The sequence below is a fragment of the Macaca thibetana genome, chromosome 7, assembly GCF_024542745.1.
Source record: "Macaca thibetana thibetana isolate TM-01 chromosome 7, ASM2454274v1, whole genome shotgun sequence".
NCBI classification, from domain to species: Eukaryota; Metazoa; Chordata; class Mammalia; order Primates; family Cercopithecidae; genus Macaca; species Macaca thibetana.
Window position 1 is genome coordinate 6,712,741 of NC_065584.1, and position 25,134 is coordinate 6,737,874.

A 25,134-nucleotide genomic window follows, 5' to 3' on the forward strand; every position below is an offset into this window, starting at 1 on the left:
ATGTGACCAAATACTTACACCTCCCCCCAAGTTTCAGTTTCTTTAATGTAAATGTAAGTCCTGCCCCACGGGACAGGGAGTTCAGTCCTCACGGGTCCTCTCTTCCTTTCAGCTTTTTTAAATTACACAAATCAACACTAACAAATTCATCCTCACCTGGAAATGAGGCTGCCTCATTTGCATACACATATTACATAAAAATCCCATGTTCATGTCACATAGAAAGTGCTCTGGAAATGGCCACATGCATAATTCGTATTCTTACTCAAGTCAGCCCGTCGATGGTCTCTGCAAAGCCCCTACCTGATGCAAGGAGAGCCCGTGGACAAGGGCTGCCTGGAGTGCTGTTGGAGAATAAATAAGACGAGTAAGACAAGCAAGAGGGGTGGGAAGGGACTGACCTGCCAAACCTTTTCAACAAACATTTGCTGATCACCTCCTCTATGCCAGATCCTGCCTGAGGCCTCTTTTATCTCATTTAATTCTCACAACAACCCTAGGAGGTTGCTCCCATCGACCCCATTCCCCAGAAAAGGACAGAAAGATCTCCAGAGAGGTGGGACATGCCTTTGGTGATTCAGTAGCATGCTCATTCCAGAAGCCCACCCAGGGCCTTGGAGTTGCCAGCAGGATGCTGGTCAAGCCCTTGGCCCAGGTCCCCCTCCTGAGAAGTTCCCAAAGGGATCCTTCCATTCAAGACATCGTAAGGGTGATGACAGAGTCAGTCAACAAAGACTGACACCCCCTTGGGGAGGGAAACACTCCAGTTTGCTAGCAGGTGAACACAAAGACTTATAGGAAAGTACTCATAGAGTCACAGCATGAGCATAGCAAAGGTCAAGGCTTAATGCCCAATGCCCCCTCACTAGGGCATTGGTTTAAGTCTTTAGGCAAGAGGGACAGCTGGCTGGTCAGTTCCGGTCCTCTTCATCCTTTGCCATCCTGGTCCTGGGGGTCAGTCAGTGGCTGCTTTGTATGCTGGTGGGATCCAGGAATCCGTGCTCCTAGTGCCCTCTGCAATTGATCAAAGGTTAGAGAACCTGCTTAAAAGCCCAAGCCTAGATCATAATTACAGTTTAAGTTAATTAATTACAATTAAAGCTGATTAGTTAAAAATTTAAAATTGTCTTTTAATTGCTAGTGGGTCTGGGGGTGGTGCAAGGACAGTGGTGGGGTTGGGAGATTCTACCCAGCATGTTGAATATGAAACGATAGCAGGAGGGTTGAGGTACCGTAAGGCGTAGATGGGCAGCAGGCCCCTTGGTAGCAGCTCGGCATGAAGAGGAGGTGGTCCTTGAAGACAAGGAGGTGGACGTATGATGTCATCCCTGAGGAGAGACCCTATGGCATGGGAGGGCGGCAGGTTAGAAACCATCTTCGTGACCTCTAATGGCCAGCACCGGAACAGCAGAGAGCCAAAGGGGGCAGGCGGAGGGAAAGGCAGGGAGGAGTGGCAAAGGGGAGGAGTGAGGAAGGCTTACGGAGGGACTGGGAGGAAGAGGGAGGGGTATGGAGGGAGGAAGCAGGGGGGTCAGGGAGAGGGGAGGAGGGAAGGGGAGGGGAAAAGAGAGATAAGGAAAATGAGGGGGGAAGGGGGAGGAGGGAAGAGGAACGATGAAAGAGGGAGGAGGGAGAGGAAAAATAGGAGGGGGAGGAGGGATGAGGAAATGAGAAAGGGTGGAGGTAGAGGAGAAATGGGAGGTGGAGGAGAGGAGTGGGAGGGGGTAAGGATGATTTGATTGACAAGTCACAAGTGTTAGCTGTGTGCGCGTGCGCAACTCAAAACCCAAGTTAGCGTGGCAGGCACACACCGCTAGGGGGCGCGCGGCCCGCACCCGTAACCCAGGAGCTCAGCCACCTGCGGCGCCCCCGCCCGCGCCGGCGGGCCTGGATGGACAGGGGGTGCCCAGCAGGTCTCAGGCTAGGAAAGGCTCCACAGCCCACCCCAGGCCACCGCGCCAGGTCGCTACGCCCCCTCGACACCTCTCCAGTCACCACCAGCCAGAGCCCACCTGTGGCCGCGGCGCAGCGCCTCCCGCCCGCACCAGGAGCCTCCTGCGCCTCCAGTCACCCGGCCCCAGCCCCGGAGGAACGTGGGCCACCCAGCAGACCCGCGCCAGGCCCCTCAGGAGCGCCGCTCCGCCTGCTACAGGGAAACGCAGAAATCCCAACTCCCACCTTCGGCAATCCAATTAATTAAACACACGTTCACTAAAGTCAGAAAGACCCAGTCCTCCAGACACCGCTGTCACGCATGTGGGTGGTCTCGGAACGAGAGACAGAACCTGTGACATCGCTGGAAAGTAACGCAAAGGGGGCCACCCTGCCGCTCCCCGCCTTCGCCCCCAGGCGTCGACATCGCGCCCCTAAAAGTCGTGCCTCCCTCCTTCGCCACAGCAACAATTTCCAGACCCCGCTGATGGCGCCTCACTGACCTTGTCACTCACTGCCTCTCTCTCCATCCTGCTCAAATAAGCCACACTTTCCTAAGACCCCCGAAATAAAAAACCACTGGAAATCAACTAACGTGCCTCTGTGCGCCTCCACGACACCGGAAGCCACGGCGCCAAGGCCGACCCCAGCCTCTGCGGCCGCTCCGCAGTGAATCCGGGGGTCTCGAAACTGTTCCCTCTTGGGTAAATGAATCCAGGATCCTCCAGTGGATCCCGCGCCCGACCCCCTCCATCAGGAGAACAAAGGCCACCTCCCCTCCCCACCCCGCCCCCCAAAATTCCGCAGTGCCGCCAGCGCCCTCTCGCGGCCAGCCAGGAAACCTTCCAGAAACCTGCCACGTAGCCACCCGCCTGCGCCCCCACCAGGCCCGCCGGCCCAGGGTGGGAGGGGGCGGCCTGGGGGGGCTTGACTCGGACAAAGGAAATGGCAAAAGGCAACTTGACCAAAAGTCCAAGCCTGCAACATGTCAGGATTTTCGAGTGACCACCATGCAACGCTCTGAAGACCCCTGCGGCCCCCCATCCCCAGCTCCCAGCATCCAGACCCCAGCAACACACCTCTTTTCTTCATTTCTCTCCTCCCTCTTCCCAGACCCAAGGATACGGCCGTCTCTCTGCCCCAACCCACCCCCTGCATCTATTCTGCCTCTGTCCCCAATCCCACGACCCCCTTCCGCAGGGACTGATCCTAGGGGGCTACTGGCAGGTTTGCACTTGGGCGCCATCTCTCTCCACTGTGAAAGTGGCTGATCAGGACAGAACCAGATGATATCGGGTGGAAATTTTACTCTACATTTTGCCTGGGGTCCACACTGCACTAAACCTGTGTATTTGGATTCGGAAAACCTCGTGAAGAGGAACCTCCACTCCTCCCGCCCACGATCCACCAAAAACCTGGCCAACAGCTGGCAAGGCAAATATGCCCGGGAGACCCTTCTATTCGGGTGCTTCCCCCCCTAATTCATGGGGCATGCAGAAGGCATCGCCGCCATATCTCCCACTATTAACGCGATTCTAGAGGCGGCTTCCAATACAGGAAATCCGGGGTTCGCCCCCCAGTGACTGCCACACACCCGAATCCAAGAGGGGTTCCGTCTGATTCCTCCCGCTCCTCTGAAGTCCCTGCCACCCAGCCCACCCTCAAGGACTAGACCCCCCAGAGAGGAGCCCTGACTTCCCCCCAGGGAAATGTGCCTCAAGATTTTCCTTCTGAAAATTTTGTTGCGGACACTCGGGGACCAGGCGAAGTGGCCGCCTCCAGCAGTAGGACCGGGGATCAGGCTCTCGGCGTGTCCAGGAGGACAGAGCCCATCCCAGAAGGGGATGCCGTCTTCCTTTGGCACATCCTTTGCGGCAAGGATGGCCAACCACTCACCAGGTGAGGGATCCTCTCGTGGGCGCCCCAGCTCTCCCGAGGAGCCGCAGCCAAGGCCAGCAAGCCAAGGCGCGCTCCCTCTCCGCTCTCCGCCGTCTGCGCTAGGGGCTGGCTGGGTGGGGTTTATATGGAGGCGCAGAAGGGGTGGTCTCTGACGTCAGCGCATTCTGCTGCAATGCGCTCATTTCTCTAAAAGTGATTGGCCGGAAAAATGAGCCCCCCAGATTCTATGACAAATTGCTCTAGCCGCACCCAGATTGCAGCAAAGAAGGGAGGAAAAAATTCTGCCGCAGTGCCCCTGGCCGCCATGACCAACACCCTGTGGTCACGGGTGCTTTTTCCCTGCGTGAGCTCGACTCGCCAGGCAGGGTGAATTCGGGCACAATGTGTGGGGGGAATGGTCCCGAGGGCTGGCCGTCCTCGGGCGGCCGAGGGCCAAGGTGGGGCTGTCGGGGCGCAGATTCCACACCTGGCGGTTTCGGAACATCCATCGGAGGATGCGGGCTTAGCGAAAGAAAATTATGCTTTCTCTTATTGTTCAGGAAAATAAAACGCCCGGGCGACATAACTGGTTTCCAGATGTAAGCCGGAGGCTGTCACCCCTTCCCAGCCCACCCGTGCGTTTCTGACTGGTTCTCTTTGACACCGGAGACAGAGCTCCGCGTCTCCGAGTCAGAAAAACCTGGCTGTGAGTCCCGGGCTCTGCCGCTTACAACTCATGTTCACGGAACCCGCTATGCCCCTTCCTCTTTCACGGGGTCCGTTTCCTCCACCTTAACGAGGGGTACCCCCCTACACACACACCAGGGTTGTAATAAGAATCCAGACAGGAGTCGTGCCCTCTAAGGAAAGTACTTTTAGAGGGCGGACTGTGTCCCATGTGGAGATGCCTGGGCCACTCCTCAAAGTTGGGGTGATCCCCACACACATGCCCTTTGGAAGAGCCCCACTGCCACCACCGCCCCGAAAAACAGGCAGCGACACATGTTGCGCCGAGCCCCGCCGCGGCCTCGGCTCTGGGGCTGGCACATGAGAGTTAATCCCTAACAGGTGGGAGCCCTCGGCAGCTCTGCCCGGCTCTGAGTGGCAGAGCGTGCAGGGCCGTCAATCAAATGTCCTCTCGCAAAGGTCAAAATGCTGTTGAAAAGGACCGAGGATCTATCTTAGGGTGACAGGTGGGTGGCAGCCGGGAGGACAAGGATGGAGTGCGCGGTGACAGAAAGTGGGTGAGGATGAGCAAGGGGCCCCAAAGAGGACAGCAGAGAGGCCCCACCGAAGGCATCAAGTCAGAACCGCTCCCCCGCACTTCTTTGGGGGGCTCAAGTGGCGTCAGAGGGAGCCCCCCATGCCCAGCGATCCCACGAGGTGACTGTAAATCAGACGGGAGCTTCCTGGGCTGAACAGAAGGGAGAAAGGCTATTTCTACGTCCACAGTTAATGACTAGGGAAGTGAACATTGACCGTCAGGTCACTAGAGACGCTGAGCCTTGGGAGGGCGAGCAGGGGGCTCGTTTTTGCACAAACAGGCGCACTGTTGGGGAGATAGAGACGTGGGACGTTGGGGTCCTCGTGGGGCGCTGCTTTAATATGTCAGGTAACAAGAGGGAGAAAGAAAACACCCCCTTTTCAGCCTGTGGAGCTTGCCAGGAACCCCAGGGACTAGAGCCCCGGAAGCAGGCCTTGCACAGCAGAAACGCCCGCATCAGCCACAGACGTCAAGAACGCTTCAAAAAATCATGGCTCCGAGCACCCGCGTCAACAGGAGAACGTTTATTAGCCACAGTATTAATAGCTAGGAAACAGCCAGAGCTGGCCGGGGCCAATCAGCAGCCAGGAGCCCCTGTCGTCAAGCCCCCACGGCCAATCAAACGCCGGCAGGCCCGGTTGCTAGCCTCTCGGGGGCAGAGGCGAGGGGCGCGTATTGACAAGGGGCTCGCATTCACCCTCCGCGCGTGGGAACTGTGGTGGCCGCCAGAGAGCATCCGCAGCCACGCACCCGGGGGCCCGGAGGGCTGTCGTAGACACAGTGCCAGCCTGCGTCAGCCCTGACGCCCCAAAAGGACATGAGTTGACGTTCTGGTGGGAGCCCCAGGCCTCTGTTGGATTGCTCCTGGAGCCCCTAGAAGGAGAAACTTCCAGACGCCCGATATCCAGTCTCTCCCCTCGAGGCCTGGCGCCCCTGCAGGAAGTTGAGCCTCCCAGTGAGAAGCCAGCCCTGCCCTATTCTGGGCCCTCTGGCTCTTGAGCCTGCTCCTTTGAGATTCACAGTAAACCCCACTCTTCTATTTCAGGGCCTTACTGACAGCTGAAGGAAAAAGACCGTGGAAATTATGGGTTTCCTACAAAGCACCACGGGTTTGAATCCCGGCTCTTCTCCTTCCACGCTGGAAGGCTGAGGTCCAGGCCCTCCCTCTCGCTGGGCCCCTACTTCCTCATCTGGAAAAAGGAAAGACTTGGACAAGATGGTCCCCAAGGAGTCTTCCAGTCCTACTTTGCTTGATTTGAATGTATACATCAGGCGAGTCAAATGTCTTCCAGAACATTCTGCATGACAGTAATTAGTATCAGGTGTATCCTGCAGTCCATGTGGTTACTTCATCATGCTGCTTTTCTTTCCATTGTATTTTATTTTAAACAGAACTCCATGGCAACATGTTTACCCTTCTGGCTTCCTAAAAGAAAGAAAATGATGGGGGGGTGGGGGGCGGGAATGGGAGACAAAGAAAGAAAAGACTGCTGCAAACTAATCTCCTCTGAACGTGGTTTCACCACAATTTTTAAAAAACATCCATATGTTTAAATGTTTTTGTTGGCTTTTCTGGAGCTCAGAACCTAACTTTTTAAATATTTATTGGTCCAAAGCAATGGAAGAATTCTTGAAGGAGCCAAACCTATGGTAATATTTGGATCTGAACTATTTCTCAATCTGAGCAATGCTATACATGCTTTCCTCGCTCAGAAAGGCCATTCAAGGGCTCAGATTTGTATCTATAGGGGAAAACAGACAAGGAAATCCAGGTTTGAGAAATGGAGCACTTTCTCTCTGTGCATGCTGAAACCCAACTCTCCTGAAATCCTGGAGGCGAGCCAGTGTCCCAGACGCATGGCTTAGCTTGCTGCCTTTTTTTTTTTTCCACATAGATCTAATTCAAAGCACACATTTTTCTTCTTTTTTTAATTCATACTTGAGAACCCTCAAAAGCCGTGTGAGCAGCCTCCTATCCACATGTACATACTTATGGGCAAGGGGACAAACCTCCTAAGAGCCGGCCAGAAAATGAAGACAAGGTCCTCCTATACCCATCTCCCAGGCATGGTTAAATGCACTCTCTTCTCAAAAAGCATACTCCGAACGTTTACAAACAGCAAACCCCAAGTGCCTCCCCCTCTAAGCCAATGTCCCAGTTTTCTGCGTACCCCTGAAATTTAGCATGCACCAGAGATCTCTTGAGCCCCTCTTCCGCACTCCCCCCAGGGGGCTGCAGGGATAGGGAGGCTGCTTGTAAGCTACAACTGCAGTCCCAATCCCCAGTTCTAGTGCCAGCCACTGGTCATTCAAACCCCTGAACATTGCTGAACCCCCTCCCACTGTGCCATAGACCTCAGCTCAAGTCAGAGAAGCAGTTGAGCACTTGGGCAGTCTTCCATAGGGCTGAGTTTTTCCTTCCTGTGGGACAAGGGGAAGCCTGTCATTGTCAAGTACAACTTCTGCCTCTCATAAGAGGTGAGGCTTGACATCAAGTAGTCAAGGATTTGGAGGAAATGATCAAACACACCAGGCCTATCTTCTGGGACCTTGAAATTGACAGCGGCTCTTCTAGAAAACACACCGACCCCAGCTCCCAGTGCCGGGAACACTCTGCTCCCCTTAAAACCAGAGTTCTGGGCTCAGCCCCAACCTTGCATAGAACAGTTTGCCAAATCGTAGATACTAAAAGACAAATAAAGTTCAACGCCTCTCACAGAAGGCCAAGGATGAAGTTTAATTCCAGGTAGACTGCTGGGTTTCAAGGCAGCACATCTGTGTGTTTGAGCTAGCTAGACTTCCAGCCATTCCCCATTGACCAACAGTAACCCAAGAGTAAATGTTCAACAACAGAGTTGCCCTTTTCCTCATCAGCCTCTGGAGGAGCGTGGTATGTGGACAAGCAGGGGACATTGCTCTTTGGGACTACTTTTTATAACTAGTGCCAATGAAAAAGAGCTGGAAGGCAATGCCCCCAGATGGTACCATTAGTTGTGCTGGATGAATAGATTCTGAGTGATTTTTCTTCTTCCTTTCTGCTTTTACGAATTCCTTTACTGGCATGTGTTCCTCGGGGAGAGAGAGAGAGAGAGAGAGAGAGAGAGAGAGAGAGAGAGAGAAATGTGTATGTTTTAATGCTGCAGTTCAAAGCCAGGCATAGTGGCATGTGCCTATAGTCCTAGCTACTCAGGAGGCTGAAGTGGGGAGGATCATTTGAGCCTAGGAGTTCAAGGCCAGCCTGGGCAACATAACTGTTTTTTAAAAATCATTTTAATGTAACAGTACAAGAAAAGTGACCATTTTAGCCTCTTCTTTATTGACCTCAACTTAAAAATCTTTTTTTATTAAGTAAATAAAAATCAAGAGACCCAGGATTCATGTCCTGCATAGCATAAGGCCCAGTTCCTGGATAGAGGCATTCATGCATGGGTGGTAGCTGTGGGGTGGGCACAGAGGTGGGTGCCAGTGGCAGTCACCTAGCTGTGCCCAATTTTTGGAAGGACTCTCCTGAACCTGTCACAGAGGTGAACAAATTCCAAGCTGGTAAAAGCAAAAAAAGTGCACCTCAATGATTTCATTCCTACTGGAGCGACCTAGAGAAATCCATTTACGAGAAGACAAAGCAGGCCAAGAACGGGGTCTTGGTGAAGCAGACCACTGCCATGGGTTGGGATTTTAGAAGTCACATCTTGACACTAGGAAAAGATAGCCACATTGCCCCACCCCACCCCCACCCGGGGCCCCCTGGCTTTGGGTGTGGGCCAGCCCCAGATTCAAGCAAGGGGTTTTCTTGGCCCAACTCCATGGAAATATTTCCTTCGGTGGAGCAAAGAACTGCTCCATTCAACGGCCTGCGGCTAGGGAGGGGGTGGCTTTCACTGTGTTGACAGAGAACTGCAGAGGCCTGGGGAGGGGCCCCAGAGGAGAAAATGTGTTCCAGGTAGAACAGGACTGGAAAGTTTGCTCTTTTTTTCTTTTTTTTTTTTTTTTAACTAAAAGATTGCTGACAGTTGAAAACCTCCCACCCCACCCAAGAGGCTCCTAGAGGAGGCATTTGTCCTAGGTTTCAACAAGGACTAGAAATGTCTTAAGTCTTAATGTCGAAGGGAAGGGGGCCGATGCTGGGCGCACTTTCAATTTAAACATTCAGGGTCTGGATGGCTCCAGAGCACACAGTTGGCCTCCCTGAGCCAAGCCTGGTGATACCTCTGTCTCAGAGCTAACCCAGAAGCCACCAACTCCTGGTGGAGCCAAGGGTGCACAGGAGACGCCCAGTGATTAGAGGCCCGTGCACACAGAGGCAGTGGTCAGGGGTTCCAGAGGGCACACAGTCCTCCCTCGTTGAGCCTAAGTTTGCTGATGTCCCACACCCAGAGGAGGGTACCAGCAAAAGTAGGAATCTCCTTTAACTTTCTCCAAAAAGCCCAAATCCACGGGACTCTTGCTTCATAGAGTCACTCAGAAGCTCATGAGGGGTCCGGGGAAAGTGGCAATCCCTGGGAGACAGGACGATGCATTCCACCTACCACGGCAGTCTACTGCCGCTGCCAACCACCACTGCCTGCCACCGCTGCCTACCACCACTGCCTGCCACCGCTGCCTACCGTGGCAGTGTACCACCGCTGCGTACCATCACTGCCTGCCACCACTGCCTGCCACTGCCTACCACCACTGCCTACCATGGCAGTCTACCCCTGCTGCCTACCATGGCAGTCTACCATCCCTGCCTACCACCACTGCCTGCCACTGCTGTCTGCCACCACTGCCTACCACCGCTGTCTGCCACCATTGTCTGCCACTGCTGTCTGCCACCGCTGCCTGCCACTGCTGTCTGATGCTGAAAGGAGATGAGAATCAAATAGAGCACGGCACATGGCAGCGCAGGGCGAGTGCCACTCCATGCAATGGCCTGTGCTGCCCAGAGTCTACCGAGCCACACATCGTGCACCTGGCGGGCGGGCTGACCACCCCGTAAGCACAGTGTCACAAATGCTGACTGCAGTCTTTCTTTCAAACCAGTGAGTGCAGCTCGCAAGGCGACCAGCAGTCTTGCCTGGTGATTGAAGGTTTGGGCCCCAAGATCAGACTGCAGGCGCTAGTCCACTTGCTACCTGTGTGGTCTTGGGTTGGTGGCTTAACCTCTCTGAACCTCATTGTCATGATCTGTACAATGGGGACAAAATACCTTCTTCAGTTGAGAAGATTAAATGGGGGAAAACGTATGCTGTGCTCATGGCAGGCCCCAGCCATATGACATGGGGTGGGGATGAAGAGCCTTCTTGTCTTCCATGTAGTTTGCATTGATTTTGTAAGAAGAAAAATTTTATTTTGTAATTTTGTAAAAGTCAATCTGGCTGGGCACAGTGGCTCATGCCTGTAATCCCAGCACTTTTGGAGGCCAAGGCAGGCAGATCACTTGAGATCAGGAGTTCGAGACCAGCTTGGTCAACGTGGTGAAACCCCGTCTCTACTAAAAATACGAAAATTAGCCAGGCCTGGTGGCGGGTGGCTGTAGTCTCAGCTAATCAGGAGGCTGAGGCAGGAGAATCACTTGAACCCAGGAGACAGAGGTTGCAGTGAGCCGAGATGGTGCCACTGCACTCCAGCCTGGGTGACAGAGCGAGACTCCATCTCAAAAATAAGTAAGTAAATAAATAAATAAACAAACAAACAAACAAACAAACAAATAAATAAATAAATAAAGTTTGGCCGGGCACAGTGGCTCACACCTGTAATCCCAGCAGTTTGGGAGGCCAAGGCAGGTGGATCACCTGACGTCAGGAGTTCCAGACCAGCCCGACCAACATGAAGAAACCCCGTCTCTACTAAAAACACAAAATTAGCCAGGCATTGTGGCACATGCCTGTAATCCCAGTTACTAGGGAGGCTGAGGCAGGAGAATCGCTTGAACGCAGGAGGAGGAGGTTGCAGCGAGCCGAGATCGTGCCATTGCACTCCAGCCTGGGCAACAAGGGTGAAACTCTGTCTCAAAAAAAAAAATTAAATTAAATTAAAAGAGTTAATCCAACGTATCAGCTAGGTCCATGAGCAAAGGCCTGTGCCGTGGGTGCCTTGCTACCCTTCCCTTCCCACGGACGTGGGACAGTCTGGAACAGCCTTGAATGCTTCCTCTGAAATGCAAAACAGCTGCGCCCCACTGAGGTTTTGGGGACGGGCCCTGCCAGTCCCCATAATCGGCCAGAGGGAAAAGAGAAACAAGCGTCCCCACTCCAGGCCTTTGGGCTGAGCCTCGCTGGTCGTCAGCAGCCCAGGCTGACCACCCGAACACAGCCGCCTGGCCCCTCGCCCTCTCTCCTCGTGGCCGACAAGGGCTGTGTAGGGTGCTGTCTTCCTATTTAAGACTTCCTGTCTCAGAGTGTGGAATCTGAGATGTCGTTTACAAGCTCGGTGGGAAAACAAATATTCCAGATAAAAATATTCCCAGGACACTTGGCCTGCCCCTGCCGTCTTTCCTGTGACTCTCTTGTTCCTGGTTGGGGTGGGGACTCTGCAGCCTGGCATGGGACATTTGGCAGTGAGGAGGCCATCAGGCAAGGTGAGTGAGAACACAGGCTCCCAACTCAGACGGCCTGGCTTGAATTCTGATACCACCACTTGACTTTGGCTGGGATCCTTTCACCTCTCTACACCTCAGTTTCTCCACCTGTAAAACAGGGATAATAGTACCTGCACTCCAGCCTGGGTGACAGAGCGAGACTCCCAAGGGTGTTGAGAAGGTTAAATGAGGCAGTAGGTGCTCAGTAACCCAAGTGGCATCCTCCCTCCTCCTGCAGACAGCCCCCGCTGCCCCAAGGAGAGCAGGCCTCACAGTGCCACCCACTCCACAAGAATGTGGAGCTCAGAACCTTTACATCGGTCTCCTGTTTGCAGGAACAGCTCCAGGCCTGGCAGACAAGGTCTGTGCGCCTCTGTAGCCTCCACCACCCTCCCTTCCTGGGAATCCCAGGCCGGGGCAGTGGAAGATTCTCAGAGCAGCCGAGAAGTGCACCAGCCCCTGATGCATGCACTTTCTACAGCCATCATGCCAACACGTCCTGCAGCCTCAGCCTACCCAGAGTTCATTTCCTCCCATTTGGGGTAACTTCACCACCCCAGGTCGCTGGACGGGACCGAAGGTCACCAAAGGTCATCCCAGAACACCGCAAGTCACCTTGGCTCTCAGTGCTTCGCCCGGAAACCTGAGTCTACCCCCTACACCAGTCTACTGAGCTGCCGGGGCTTATGTTGTGCAAACGCTGCGCCCTCTGAGACAGGGGCTCAAATGTTCCACATACCCTTTAGGTGTTTGCGGAAAGGATGAGCTCAAAGACGACTGCCTCTAGGTAAACAGAGCTGCCCTCACACATGTGATGATAAGGAAAAGCAAATGAAGGCTGCCTTTGAACGGCCTTTTGGCTCCACCAGCTCCCAACCTAAAGCTGTGTTTGCAATGGTGAACTGTGGGGGATGGGGGCCTGGAGGTGGTGGGGGAAGGACGGTGGCTACTAGCACCCTGGCCCTTTGAGAAGGGTCCTGCCCACTTCGCCCTGCCAGGCCTAGGTTTCCCCCCTCCAAAAATAGGAAAATTGATATTTATGCCACAGACTTGCTCTGAACACAGACTAAAGCAGACTATTTTCTTTTTATTTATCTTTTTTTGGGACGAGGCCTCACTTTGTTGCCCAGGCTGGAGTACAGTGGTGGAATCATGGCTCATTGCAGCCTCAAACTCCTGGGTTCAAGCAATCTTCCTGCCTCAGCATCCCAAGTAGCTGGGACTACAGGCACCTGCCACTACATCAAGTTTGTTTGTTTGTTTGTTTGATTGATTGATTGTTTTTTTAAGAGACAGGGTCTCTCTATGCTGCCCAGGCTGGTCTGGAACTCTCAGATTCAAGAGATCCTCCTGCCTCAGCCTCCCAAAGTGCTGAGATTACAGGCATGAGCCACCGCACCTGGCGACAGACTATTTTCTAAAAGCCTCCCACATTACCCAACTAAATAGGGACGTTAAGGGTCAAGATCCAGGGCTAGGGAGGTGGAACTCTGGAGCAGGAGGCACAGGGAACATAGGCAGGGGGCACAGGGAACATAGGCAGGGAAGCCAGGCCAGGCACACTCAGAACGGGCTCCTCCAAAATACACCAGCAGAGTATTTGCATGTTTAGCTTGAGTTCTGTCAACTTTAAAAGACAATTTCAGATTGTTTTACTTATCCATTCATTCATTCCATTCAAGAAGCACTTCCTGGGTGCCTAGGGCTGGCATTATTTTACATGCCAATGGCTAGGGATAAAATGACAAGTGATGAGACAAGCACCCTGTCTCACTGAGCTCAGAGCCAACAAGGGAGCTGAACTGCACACCTAGTGTGTTCAGGCTCCACTCTGCACGCCTCTGCTTAGATCTTAGATGGGTCGCTTGCTCAGCCCAGGCCCTGAGACTGAGTGAATGCTCTCCCTGGAGGATTAAATGAGAAATGAAACGATAACATTGTCATTTAACCACAAGAGAGAGCCCACAGAGGTTTGGGATGCCCAGGAAGAGCTGGCACCTCTCACTTCAGTGGGAGCATCGGGAATCTGGGCCCACATCCATTCCCGCGAGTCTAGCCTTATGTACATTTCCCAGAAATTCTCACTGTTTATACTGAGGGGCCTCCCTGGAGCAGAAGTCATTCAAATCCTGTTTTCAGCTGTAAGTCACTTCCTGTCTAGCTTAGGGCAAAGGCATCTCAGAGCATTGAATGTATGGCCACGTGGCCGCCCCAGAGATCCAAGCAAAACTGTCTGGTTGCCCAGCCTGAGCTGTTCCTGAAAGGCTTGAGTGTGTAATCCCAGACCCCTGCTTTGGAGTTATACAAAGGGCCCTCCGGTAAACCCTGAACAGCAGGCATGACCCAGGCCCAGACTTACGGCTGTTTTCCACAGCTCATATTGGGGCCCTAATGTGTAGAAATCTGAGTGGACCTAGACTGAAGATCCCCACTGAGGAGGTCAGGAAGTGGCCAGGGAACCTTATACAAGCTTCCCTCTCCCACCAGGCTGTGCAGGAGGCTAGGGTGAGGGTGGTGGCAGGAGGTAGAGGGAGGAAGACGAGGGGAGAAGAGGAAGGGCCCAAGGTCACCAGCACTCCCTGGTGAGACCCCTCCAACTCCCATCTCGGTAACTGCTTCCCCAGCAGGGGTTTCCGCAGGCCTCCCATCCTGTGCTAAGGAGAAGAGCATGTCCACCTGGAATGGGAAGGCGCCCTCCTGCCCATCTCAGGGCCACAGAAATGTGGGCCAGGAAGGGGAAGAAGGCAGGCGCTAGCTCCATCTCCCACATCCCAATCATAGCATCTCAAATTATACACGTGGCATCATGGGGCTTGTTGAGAACATAAGGTAGTGCTTCCTGGAGGGAAAGGCTTGAAATAAGCAACCCCAAATGAACAAGGCGAAGATGTAACAAGGGCCTGGAACCTGGTGGCCGTGCTGACTCTGCGTGTGCCATGTCCTCCCTGGTGAGTGAGTGGGCCAGGAGAAATGGGGGTTCTAGGCCTATGGGTCAGAAATCCCAATAAGAAACTATTTTGGCTCCAAGGGGCCCCTAGCCACACAGCTCCAGGAACCTGGGAGACGCAGGGCAGCCCGTGGTCACTCCTCCTGGCTGCATCCCAAGTCCTTGTGTATTCTGTGAGTTAGGAGCTTGAAGGCACAAGAACTGTGTGAGGGTATGTGTTTGACCAGAAGGCAGGAAGGAAGCAGCTGAGCCTACAACTTTTCTGGAGCACCTCCTGGACCACCCTCTGCTTTGCAGCTTAGATCTCTGGGGAAGGGGGCTGGGGCGCTCGGCGGAAACCATCACTCATTTGCATATGATGGGGGAAGGCAATGCATGGCAGAAACAGGGTTTGAATGATTTATAGGAATGCTTTGTGTCAGGTCGAGATGGCCTCATCCCCATAGGCCACATTCCTGGCAGGCTGGGGTCGGGGTCCCTGGGCCAGAGATCTGAGATCAGGCTGGCCAGCAAGCCCCCAAGTAGAAGTTTCTGCTGAACAGAGCACAGAAGCCGAGCTGTGTTCCCTTAGATCAAGATATTCACATTTAAACTCATGTTCCCTTTAAATAAAGTGGAAACTCCCCATCCTCCCACTCTACACCAAGATTCAAATCCCCCCAGCAAGACTGTGTGCGGAGGCTGTGTTTGCTTTAGGCCCCCAGCTCAGGCAACTTCAGTTTTGTGACTCTCTAGCACCTCTCACACCCATCCTACAGCCTGGGGTGGCTCAGGAGCCACCTGGTCCGAGGAATGGCTGGATTGGGAGAGACCATATCAAAAGATTCTGGCGGAACTTCTGTTAGTTCCTTAAGATACCATTAGAAGGCCACGCCATCCCACGAAGCTTCTCTCATCAACTTTACACTATGTTTGCAGTCTAACTAGGTGTGACTTCTCAGTTGGCATTCTGGCAATATGTACCCAGCATTTCAATGCACATGAGTCTCAGCCCAGACGTTCACTCCTAGAAATTGTTCCTGCAGAAATACTTGCACAGCGCAAAGAGACGCAGAGCAACAAGGACATCCAGCACGGCGTTATCAGTCTGCAAACTGAGCACAGCACTTAGCATGCACTTAGTATGCGCCAGGCAGGGTTTGAAGAGCTTTTTATACTTAATAGCTCATTTAATCTTCACCCAAGAGGTAGGTACTTGACCATGCCTGCTTTACAGATGAGGAAACTGAGGCACAGATCTACCATGCAAGAAGCAGGCCTGGCATCTGTGCCAAGAGGCATCTCCCTGCTGAATTGGATTCACAATCCTTCCATCCCCTTTGCCCCCTGGGAGGGCAGGGACACTGGCAACTTCAGGTCCAGTGAACTGAGTTGAACCGAGTTCTTGGCCACACAGATAACAGAGAACCCCAAAGGAAGCTGGGGTGTCGTCTGTGCACAGTCTCCCGATCGGAAAGTTAGCATTCTCCCTTCAGTTGTGAGAAGGCTCATAAGCACCGCCCCCCCCCACCGCCCCAACACACACACACACACACACACACACACACACACACACACACACACGCACACACGCACACGCACACGCACACGCGCACGCACACACGCACGCACACACGCACGCACACACGCACGCACACACGCACACACACACACACACACACACACACACACACGCACACACACACACACACACACACACGCGCGCGCGCGCACACACACACACGCGCGCACACACACACACGCACACACACACACACACACACACGCGCACACACACGGCTCAGGAAAGGGGCATCACGGTACCCTAGCTGCTCTCTGGTGTACACGGCTCAATGCAGAAATCACAGTTCGAGTTGACTCTCCACAGAGGAGCTGGGTCTTGGGGCCTCTCAGTTTCCCTAACTCGGGAGAAAGGCTTGTGGCAGCTTCCATTCAAACTCTTCAGCAAACACCCAGGAGGAGCATGCCAATCCGGACCCGCTGCCACAGGAATCATGGTGGGACACTGCACATCACAGCCCAAAGATCATCAACATCAACCCCACAGTGAGGGCTACCGGGTGCCTGTGCATCACCAACCATGGGACCTCAGGGCCGTGGGGCAGCAACAGTGAATCCTGCTGAGCCACAGCAGAGCAGACTGGCAGGCCCCGGTGCACCAGCCGTGGTCCACCGCTGGCTTGAAATCACTGATAGGGAACATAAAGCATTCTTCGATCCTATTTGCAAAGCCACCAAGCAGCCCAGTCACACATGTGTGCATCCCCAAGTCCCCTTTTCATTTGCTCAAAGGGTACATGTGGCTGGCAAGAAGTGCTCGAGAGGTTTCAGGCAGTGCTGGAGTGGATTCTGCAGGTGCCAAGCCTCCTCAAGACCCAGAGGTCCTAAAGCCCAGTCTCCAGTCTCAGACTCAGAGGACGGAGATGGACAGGCTTTCAGTCTCAGCCCTCCCCCAAAACAGAGTCATTTGCAAACTGGCAAGACTGGGAAGGGACCTGAAAACTCCAGTGCTCGAGAATCCTTCCCCTTCTTAAAGGAACAAATCAACTCCAACTGGGAATGGCCAGGGAGACGAATACCACCTTCCTTAGGGGAGTTTGCTTCCATCCACAGCCTGGGCTAAGCAGATTCCACTCCTCACCCCAGGCTGTGTGGGAGAGCCCATGATAGGCTTGGAGCTCAGCAAAGTCGGTGTTACCTCCTGGGGCCTGGGAAGGGCCAGCTCTCCATCCAGTGGAGAGCAGGGCTCTTTAGGGCTCCCCATGCTACTAGTTCGGGGCTCCTCTTAAAATTTATTTTTACCCCCAAATCCTGCCCAACAGAGCTTCCATCCTCCACTTTTACAGATGCCTCAAGGGAGGTTCACAGAGGCCCAGAGACTTGCTCCAGCTCTCTGTGGGAGCACTGAGATAGTGCCAATCTGTGACCATCCAGGTCATTCTCCTCCTTCCCCTGCCCCAAGGGAAGTGACCAACTTGAGACATTGAGAGGACGAGTAGGTCCAGCACTGGGGCCTGCCATGCCAGGTCCTGTAGAGTCATCTCTCTCCTGCCATCACTGGCAACAGATCAAATGTTAAAGGTCGAAAGGAAAAGGCTCCCTCAGGGCTAACCATTCAGATACTTCCTTTTCTTGCTTCAAACAGAGGACAAGATCCACCCTTATTGACACAAACAAGATGACAAAGAGCCCAGGGAAGGTAGGGCAAGTCAAGGGCAGAGGAGAGTTCTTCAAGCTATGACTTCTCCCCTGAGATAGACACCTCATCCCACTGAGACAGACGCTTCAGGGGCCACAGAACCAAGGGGTCCTCTGCCCGGTGAGCTCAGGTCTTCCCAGCCTCTTCTGTCTCCTGACAGCCTTGCTGCTCTCCCTTTTGGAAAAGCAAGATCCACAGCTCTGTCCAACAGCGGGGAATGAGAATAACTCATTCTCCTCCTCAGACAACACAGGGCTTGAGCCCCTGCACCTTTTGATCCAGGAAACAATCAAGATCTATCTCATGGCGATGGAGCTGCTCCAGACAGAAGAGTGCATGTGCATTATATGTGTGAGTGTGCGTGTGGCCACGGCGTGCTCCTGTGTGTTGTAATGAAAATGAGGCTGGGGCTGCAGTTCATGATAGCTCAGGGTTGCGCCTATCAACCTAGGCCTCAATGATAGGACCCCCAGTCTTCACCACCTCTGCTCAAACAGCTCAGAGAGAGCAGAAGCGGACCTGGGAATGGGAGGTGCCACCCTTCCCACTTCTGACTCCACCATCCCCCACCATTGGCCTCCAGCAGGGATTCCTTGAGTTCTGGCTAATTCACTGTAACCAGGAGCTTTGGGGGAGGGTTGCCTAACATCAAGATTCCATTTCTCTTGAAATGTAGAGTTTCAGATGGGGGAGGTGCAGGACACAAGCCTGGAGCAATTTGGCAGCAGCTTTCCTCCAAACGGGCAAGCAGGAAGTTGCCTGAGGTCCGTAGATAACCTGTGGTCTGAGAATCACCAAGACCCATGAAATCACAAACCATGGCGAATTGTGGTGAATCACAGTAAACTGCACTGCTGAGAACTGCATTTCGGCAAAAGAGAGCCAGGAAGCCTAGAAGGCACGTCCATTGTGACCAGTTACAGTACCACGGGATTACGGGTTCAGCGGACCGCGGGCAACTGGCGAACCACTCACAATTGGCAAATCACCGGCAATTAGCAAGCCTTGGGCAACTGTGAACCTCGGGCAACTGTGAGCCACGGGCAGCTGGTGAGCCACAGGCAACTGGTGAGCCGCGGGCAACTGCGAGCCGCGGGCAACTGGCGAGCCGCGGGCAATCGGCGAGCCGCGGGCAACTGGCAAGCCGTGGGCAACTGGCAAGCCACGGGTAACAGGCAAGCCCCAGCCCAGTGAGCAAAGTCATTTCTCACAGATCCACAAACTCTTAGCAATTCCAGCCTGGGGTGTAAACAATGACCCAGTTCGCAAGATGGGGTGCCCACCCTCTACTTGGGGAAGCAGAGCAGCTAGCACTCTTGGGGTGAAGCTAAAGGTGTCAAATCTCAGAGACCCCAAAATTCTCAGACCCCAAATAACTCAGACCCAGACCTGAAACAGGTTTCATTCTCAGGGAAGATCAAGCCAGCTGCCAGGTACATTTGCCGGCCTCCTCGGGTGACAGTCATTTACATAACAAGCAGCGCCAGGTGGGGGTAGCCCCATCCCTGATGTTCAAGAGTGTTCAATTTGGTTTTCTCCTTCTTTCTTTTCTTTCTTTTTTTTTTTTTTAATTTAGTCTTTTAAACTCTACCCTATCTTACTCTTCTTAAAAAACAGGGTGTCCAGGCCAGGCGCACTGGCTCACGCCTGTAATCCCAGCACTTTGGGAGGCTGATGTGGGTGAATCACGAGGTCAGGAGATCGAGACCATCCTGGCTAACACGGTGAAACCCCGTCTCTACTAAAAATTAGCCGGGCGTGGTGGCGGGTGCCTGTAGTCCCAGCTACTCGGGAGGTTGAGGCAGGACAATGGCGTGAACCAAGGAGGTGGAGCTTGCAGTGAGCTGAGATCGTGCCACTGCATTCCAGCCTGGGCAACAGAGACTCCATCTGAAAAAAAACAAAACAAAACAGGGTGTCCTTAGGCAGGCTGTAAGGAACAGAATTTACAGAATTCATCTTGGGGTGGCAGGGAAGATGGTTGTTGCTTTTCCTATCCTGCCTCATCCCACACGAGATGGCCTCAGAGTGGACACAAGACATTAAGGAGCTACCCGGGCAAAGTTCGCCTGGTTCACCTGTCCGCCCAACACATGAAGAAAAGCTAGTGTAGTGTGGTCGCCCAAGCCCCAGCTGCAGATCAGGGATTTTGTGGTTCTAAAGGGGAATGGGTACCAAAACGCTTATACAATTCGTAGTGTTTTCAGTAACTATATCATGAAATTCATTCCATTTATTCAGTACAACAATGCAAGGAAATGGGTCTTCCGTTCTCCAGTTTTACAGAACACCAGACTGGCTGGCACCTCTCGCTCACTGAGCAGGTCAGGGTTGCAAAAACCATCAAGGAAAAGAACTGGGGTCACGGGTGGGCTATCGACAAGAGAACTGGGTTTTTGGGACCTTCAGAACGGTTTCCCTAAGCCAGGATGAAGGTCTGGGGCAATTCCTACTGCAGAATTTCAGCAAATACTCGAAAGGGTGCAAAAAGTTCCCCGGGGATTAGTGGTTGGCATTATTTCACGCAGATACCCAGCAATGATAACCTGTGGATCTGAGAATCTCAGAGACGCATTAAGTTGCAAACCAGGGTGAAGTGTGGTGAACCGCAGTGAACGATAGTGCAGAGAACTGCCTGTAGCAAAGAAGGGCCAGGAAGCCTAGCGGGTCAGGGCAGCTCAGATCCTTTGTAGCAAATTAAAGTGTATCAGTGAACCGCGGGCAAATGGCGAACCGCGGGCTACCGGGAACCCAGTTCAGTGGTAGGACTATGTGCTCTCTTGTCCAAGGAGTAGTTAGCATCTTGGCATGAAGCTGCAGATGCCAAATCTCCTCAAATACCCCAAAACTCAATTCCTTGGTCCCCAGAGAAGAAAAGAAGAGAGGAGGACAACAAGTCTCCCTCAGGGCGGAGGGGACCAGGAGAGCGCTTTGCTAGCCCCAGAGCGCAGGCTTCAGGAAGATAAAGACATTTGCAAAACAGTAAGAGGAGTGGGAATCCTCCTCTGAAATTCGGTGGGCTTTTTAGCATTCCTCTTCTTAAAGGAACATCCCCTGCAGGCTTTAAAGAGCTGCTGGAAGGGTGAAATTTACCAAGGTCATCCCAGGGAAGGGTTGTTGTTGGTGTTCTAGTCCTCTCATTCCAGGTATGAGATGCACAGAGCAAACCCTGGACAGTTGGGTGTGGGTGAGGAAAGCCTTTCTGGTGACACCAGTCCCCTAGATCAGGGGAACAGCCACACACCACTCCAAGGATCAGAGATGAATGAACGCCTGACAATTCATGGTGAACTGAGGGCACAAACCACAGTCTGAGCCAGACATGGTGGCTCGCACCTGTGATCCCAGCTACTCGAAAGGCTGACACAGAAGGATCCGTTGAGGCCAGGAGTTCAAGGCCAGCCTCAGCAACATTACAAGACCCCATCTGGGAAAAAAAAAAAAGGCAGCAGCAAAACACAGTCTGGCAGCAGTGGAGCAGGGAGAAAAGAAGAACCCAGGGAATGTCATTGTACCCACATGGTTATAGTGTTCCAGACCGCGGGCCACTGGCGAACCATGCGCCACTGGCGAACCATGCACCACTGGCGAATCATGGTAGGAGGAAAATAGCCTCTCACAGACCTGAAAACTTTGTGATCCCCTATTTAGGATCTGGGGCATGAAATCCTCACTTCCTAGTCACCTAGTAGCCAGTAGCCCAATCTTGCTCCTGGGCTCAGTGCTGTTGGAGGTCTCGAGGGGTCCTGCATACGTCAAATTACATCAAAAATGCGGAACTCGATTCTACAGTCCCTAGGGCCAAAAACACAAAAGAGGAGTGTACTCTTCCCCAGGGGAGGAGCCCATTCTCATTCCATAGGGGCGCTTTGCCAGTTCCAGTGCTCAGGCCCCCAGCTGACAGAGCTATTTGCAAGGCAGCAGGAGAGCAGAAGGTAATTCCTTGGGCTGTTGATCTTTTCCAACCCTGTGGGGTTTCCCTTCTTAAAGGAGCCGAATATCTCCAGACAGGCTCTCAAGGGTGGTTCGGGATTGAAATTTGCCAAGTTCAAAGTGGGAGCAAGTACTAAGCATATTTATCTTGTTCTTGCCCGGGGCCTGAAGGGCAAAGCTCTTTGGGATCATGGAGGAACGTTTCCCTAAGTATGGGCAAAGTCTGCCAGCAATCCCAAACCCCATTCCCAGCCAGTAAGCAAATGAATGAAACACAATGTAGCTCCTAGGATGTTGATGCCAGCACTATAAGGGGCACGGGTACCCTCCTGCAGTCAACTGATGCAGAGAGTCAACGCACATAGCCACTCGAGATCACTGGGTACCAAAGCCCTGCCAGGCATGGGAACCAGGAGACCACAACACCATGAATAGTGGCGAGAAGCAAGCGTGCCAGTGACCGGTGGGCCGAGTGAGCCCGGCACTCCGCGGCATGTTACAGGGCAAACCGCAACACTGCAGGTTGGGTCTCTGCCCTCTATCTCAGCAGCCTTAGGGTGACCCTAAAGTCTGACTCCACAGTCCCCAGGGTTGCACTTAAGAAGGGGTTGGGGCTGGGCAGGCCTCCCATCGTGATCACTTACCTTCTCAACCCCACCACCTTCGGACATTTTCAAGCTAGCACGACCAGGTTAGAGGGGTGGAAAATGAATTCTGCTTGTTTCTCTTCGTCTTTTTTTTTTTTTTTTTTCTGAGATGGAGTTTTGCTCTCGTTGCCCAGGCTGGAGTTCAATGGCGCGATCTCAGCTCACCGCAACCTCCGCCTCCCGGGTTCAAGCAATTCTCCTGTCTCAGCCTCCTGAGTAACTGGGATTATAGGCATGCACCACCACGCTCAGCTAATTTTGTATTTTTAGTAGAGACGGGGTTTCTCCATGTTGGTCAGGCTAGTCTCGAACGCCCAACCTCAAGTGATTCGCCCCCCTCGGCCTCCCAAAGTGATGGGATTACAGGCATGAACCACTGCAGCCGATCTTCTCTTCTTTTATTATTATTATTATTTTATTTTTGAGACAGAGTCTCACTCTGTCACTCAGGCTGGAGTGCAGTGGCGCCATCTCAGCTCACTGCGGCCTCCTCCTCCCAGGTTTGAGCGATTCTTTTGCCTCCGCCCCCCAAGTAGCTGGGATTACAAGTGCCTGTCATCATGCCCAGCTAATTCTTGTATTTTTTGGTGGAGATGGGGTTTCACCATTTAGCCAGGCTGGTCTCAAACTCCTGACCTCAGGGGATCCACCTGCCTCGGCCTCCTGAAGTGCTGGGATTACAGGCGTGAGCCATGCGCTCAGCCTAATTTTTGTATTTTTGTAGAAATGGGGTTCCGCCATGTTGGCCAGGCTGGTCTTGAACTCCTGACCTCCAGGTGATCCACCCGCCTCAGCCTCCCGAAGGGCTGGGATTACAGGCATAAACCAGCACACCCAGCCAGTGCTTCTCTCCTTAAAGCAACAGCCTGGAGCCACTCCTCACACCAAAGACCACCACCCCCAGGGCATTTTGCTTCCATTCACTTCCTGCTAAGCCAGCACCACCCCTGCCCCAGGCTGGGAGAGGAGCTCAGAGGATTGGATAGCTCAGGCTGGGAGCTAGGCCGGCTCAACACTGTCTCCTGGGGGCTGGGGAGGCATCCACCCAACTCTACTGTGAGGATTGCTCTTCAGGGATCCCCAGCTTGCCAGATCGTTGCCAGCTCTTTAATTCGCTGAGATCTCAGGGGGAATTGACCTGACATTTATTTCGCTGCATCCTCACATGAGTCCCTGGAGGTGTATATTTTTTATTCTCCAATATTATAGGTGACTAACTAGAAAAGCTGCCGGGTACGGTGGCTCTGGCATGGTGGCTCACACCTGTAATCCCAGCACTTTGGGAGGCCGAGGCAGGAGGATCACCTGAGGTCAGGAGTTTGAGACCAGCCTGGCCAACATGGTGAAACCCTGTCTCTACTAAAAATACAAAAAATAGGCATGTGGTGGCACATGCCTGTAATCCCAGCTACTCCGGAGGCTGAAGCAGGAGAATCACTTGAACCTGGGAGGCGAAGGTTGCAGTCAACCGAGATCGCGCCACTGCACTCCAGCCTGGGAGACAAAGCGAGACTCAGTCTCAAAAAAGAAAAGAAAAGAAGTGAAGTCACTTGACTTCTTCCACTGGCAGCGCTAAGCTTAGATCCCAGTCCTGTGACAGTCCCAGGCCTCTGTGTGCTGCTGAAAAGGCAACTTTTGGGGTGCAAAATCCCCCATCACACAACCGTGGAGACAGGGCTGGGGAGGGCAGCTGCGAGGAGCTTCTCAACATTCGACGTGGAGGTTGCGGGCTCAGGGACCACAAGCCCTTGCTGGAGAAAGGAGTTTGGGGGCAGGGGCTTGGCAGATCCAGAGCACTTAAATATTCTAGTAGGAATTTGGCCCGGAAAGTTCTTGATGACTGAAAATTCCACTCAGAGACTTAGGTGTGCCATTAGGATGCAGGCAGGGTCTCCCTGGAGGACTTGGTAAGGGATTCTGACGCATGGAAGATGCCAGGAGCCAGGATTTGATGAGTGACAAACTGAGGGGCCCAACAGCTCCCTGTGGACGACTGAGGGAAAGGATCCTGGTGGCAGAAGTGCCGTCCTTTTTCGTACACAGCCTCAACGGTCCCCAAAGCCACCCTGACGTTCCCTGGAGCCCCGTCGCATGTAATTCTCCCAACAGCCCAATCAGGGAACTGTCATAATATTTTAACCTTTAAGACAATTACAGGAATAATTCTTGTTTCCTATTAAAAAAAAAAAAAAGAGAGAGAGAGAGAGACAAGAAGAAAAGAGAAAACACAAAATAAAAACCAAAGAATGCGATGATCTGTGACTGTGAGAAGTGTGGTTTCCGAGCCTCTTTCTAAACTCTCTCCCCGTTCTGCTTCCTTGGGGGAGCCCTGTCACAGGCGGTTGGGTTCCTGGTATTTCAGAAGACAGTCCTGGAGGAGAGGGCTTCTCCATAGAGCTCAATGTCGCCCCTGAGGGCTGGGAGACATGCTCGGTTTTAAGCTGCCCCCAGCTCTAACAGGCCTAGGGGTGTCCTTGTGGCCTGAGGGGAAGACCAGGGAAGATGAGGGCAGATTCACCTTTGTGTCTTGTGAAGCCATCCCTCCCTGACCAGCTCTACGGAGAAGGTAAATTACAGACAGCATGGAGTAAAAGCTGAACCCCAAAAAGGATTGGGGGCATTTGTTGACTTTGAGAGATGCACTTTCCTTTGAATGCAAGCTCACCTCGCCTGAAAACCTTCTCTTTTCAAATGCAAAGGTGTGAGATGAATACGTGATGAGCCCTCCTGGGTCCCGAACTGGATGGAATGTTCCCCAGAGTGGTAGCCTCAGCACCA

General features: G+C 53.2%; 1 protein-coding gene across 3 annotated transcripts in view; it reads right to left on the reverse strand.

Moving 5' to 3' along the window:
* Positions 1-25,134, reverse strand: part of LOC126958450 (uncharacterized) — a 247,835-nt gene that overhangs the window by 31,259 nt on the left and 191,442 nt on the right. For 2 of the 3 annotated variants that reach the window (XR_007727187.1, XR_007727186.1), the window contains exons 2-4: positions 3,829-3,929; positions 1,233-1,341; positions 304-1,014 (exon numbers count right to left, since the gene is read on the reverse strand). The gene's annotated coding sequence lies outside the window, so the exon portion shown is untranslated. Of the gene's footprint in view, positions 1-303; positions 1,015-1,232; positions 1,342-3,828; positions 3,931-25,134 lie in introns of those variants that run through there. The other variant, XM_050796772.1, reaches the window with a different exon arrangement.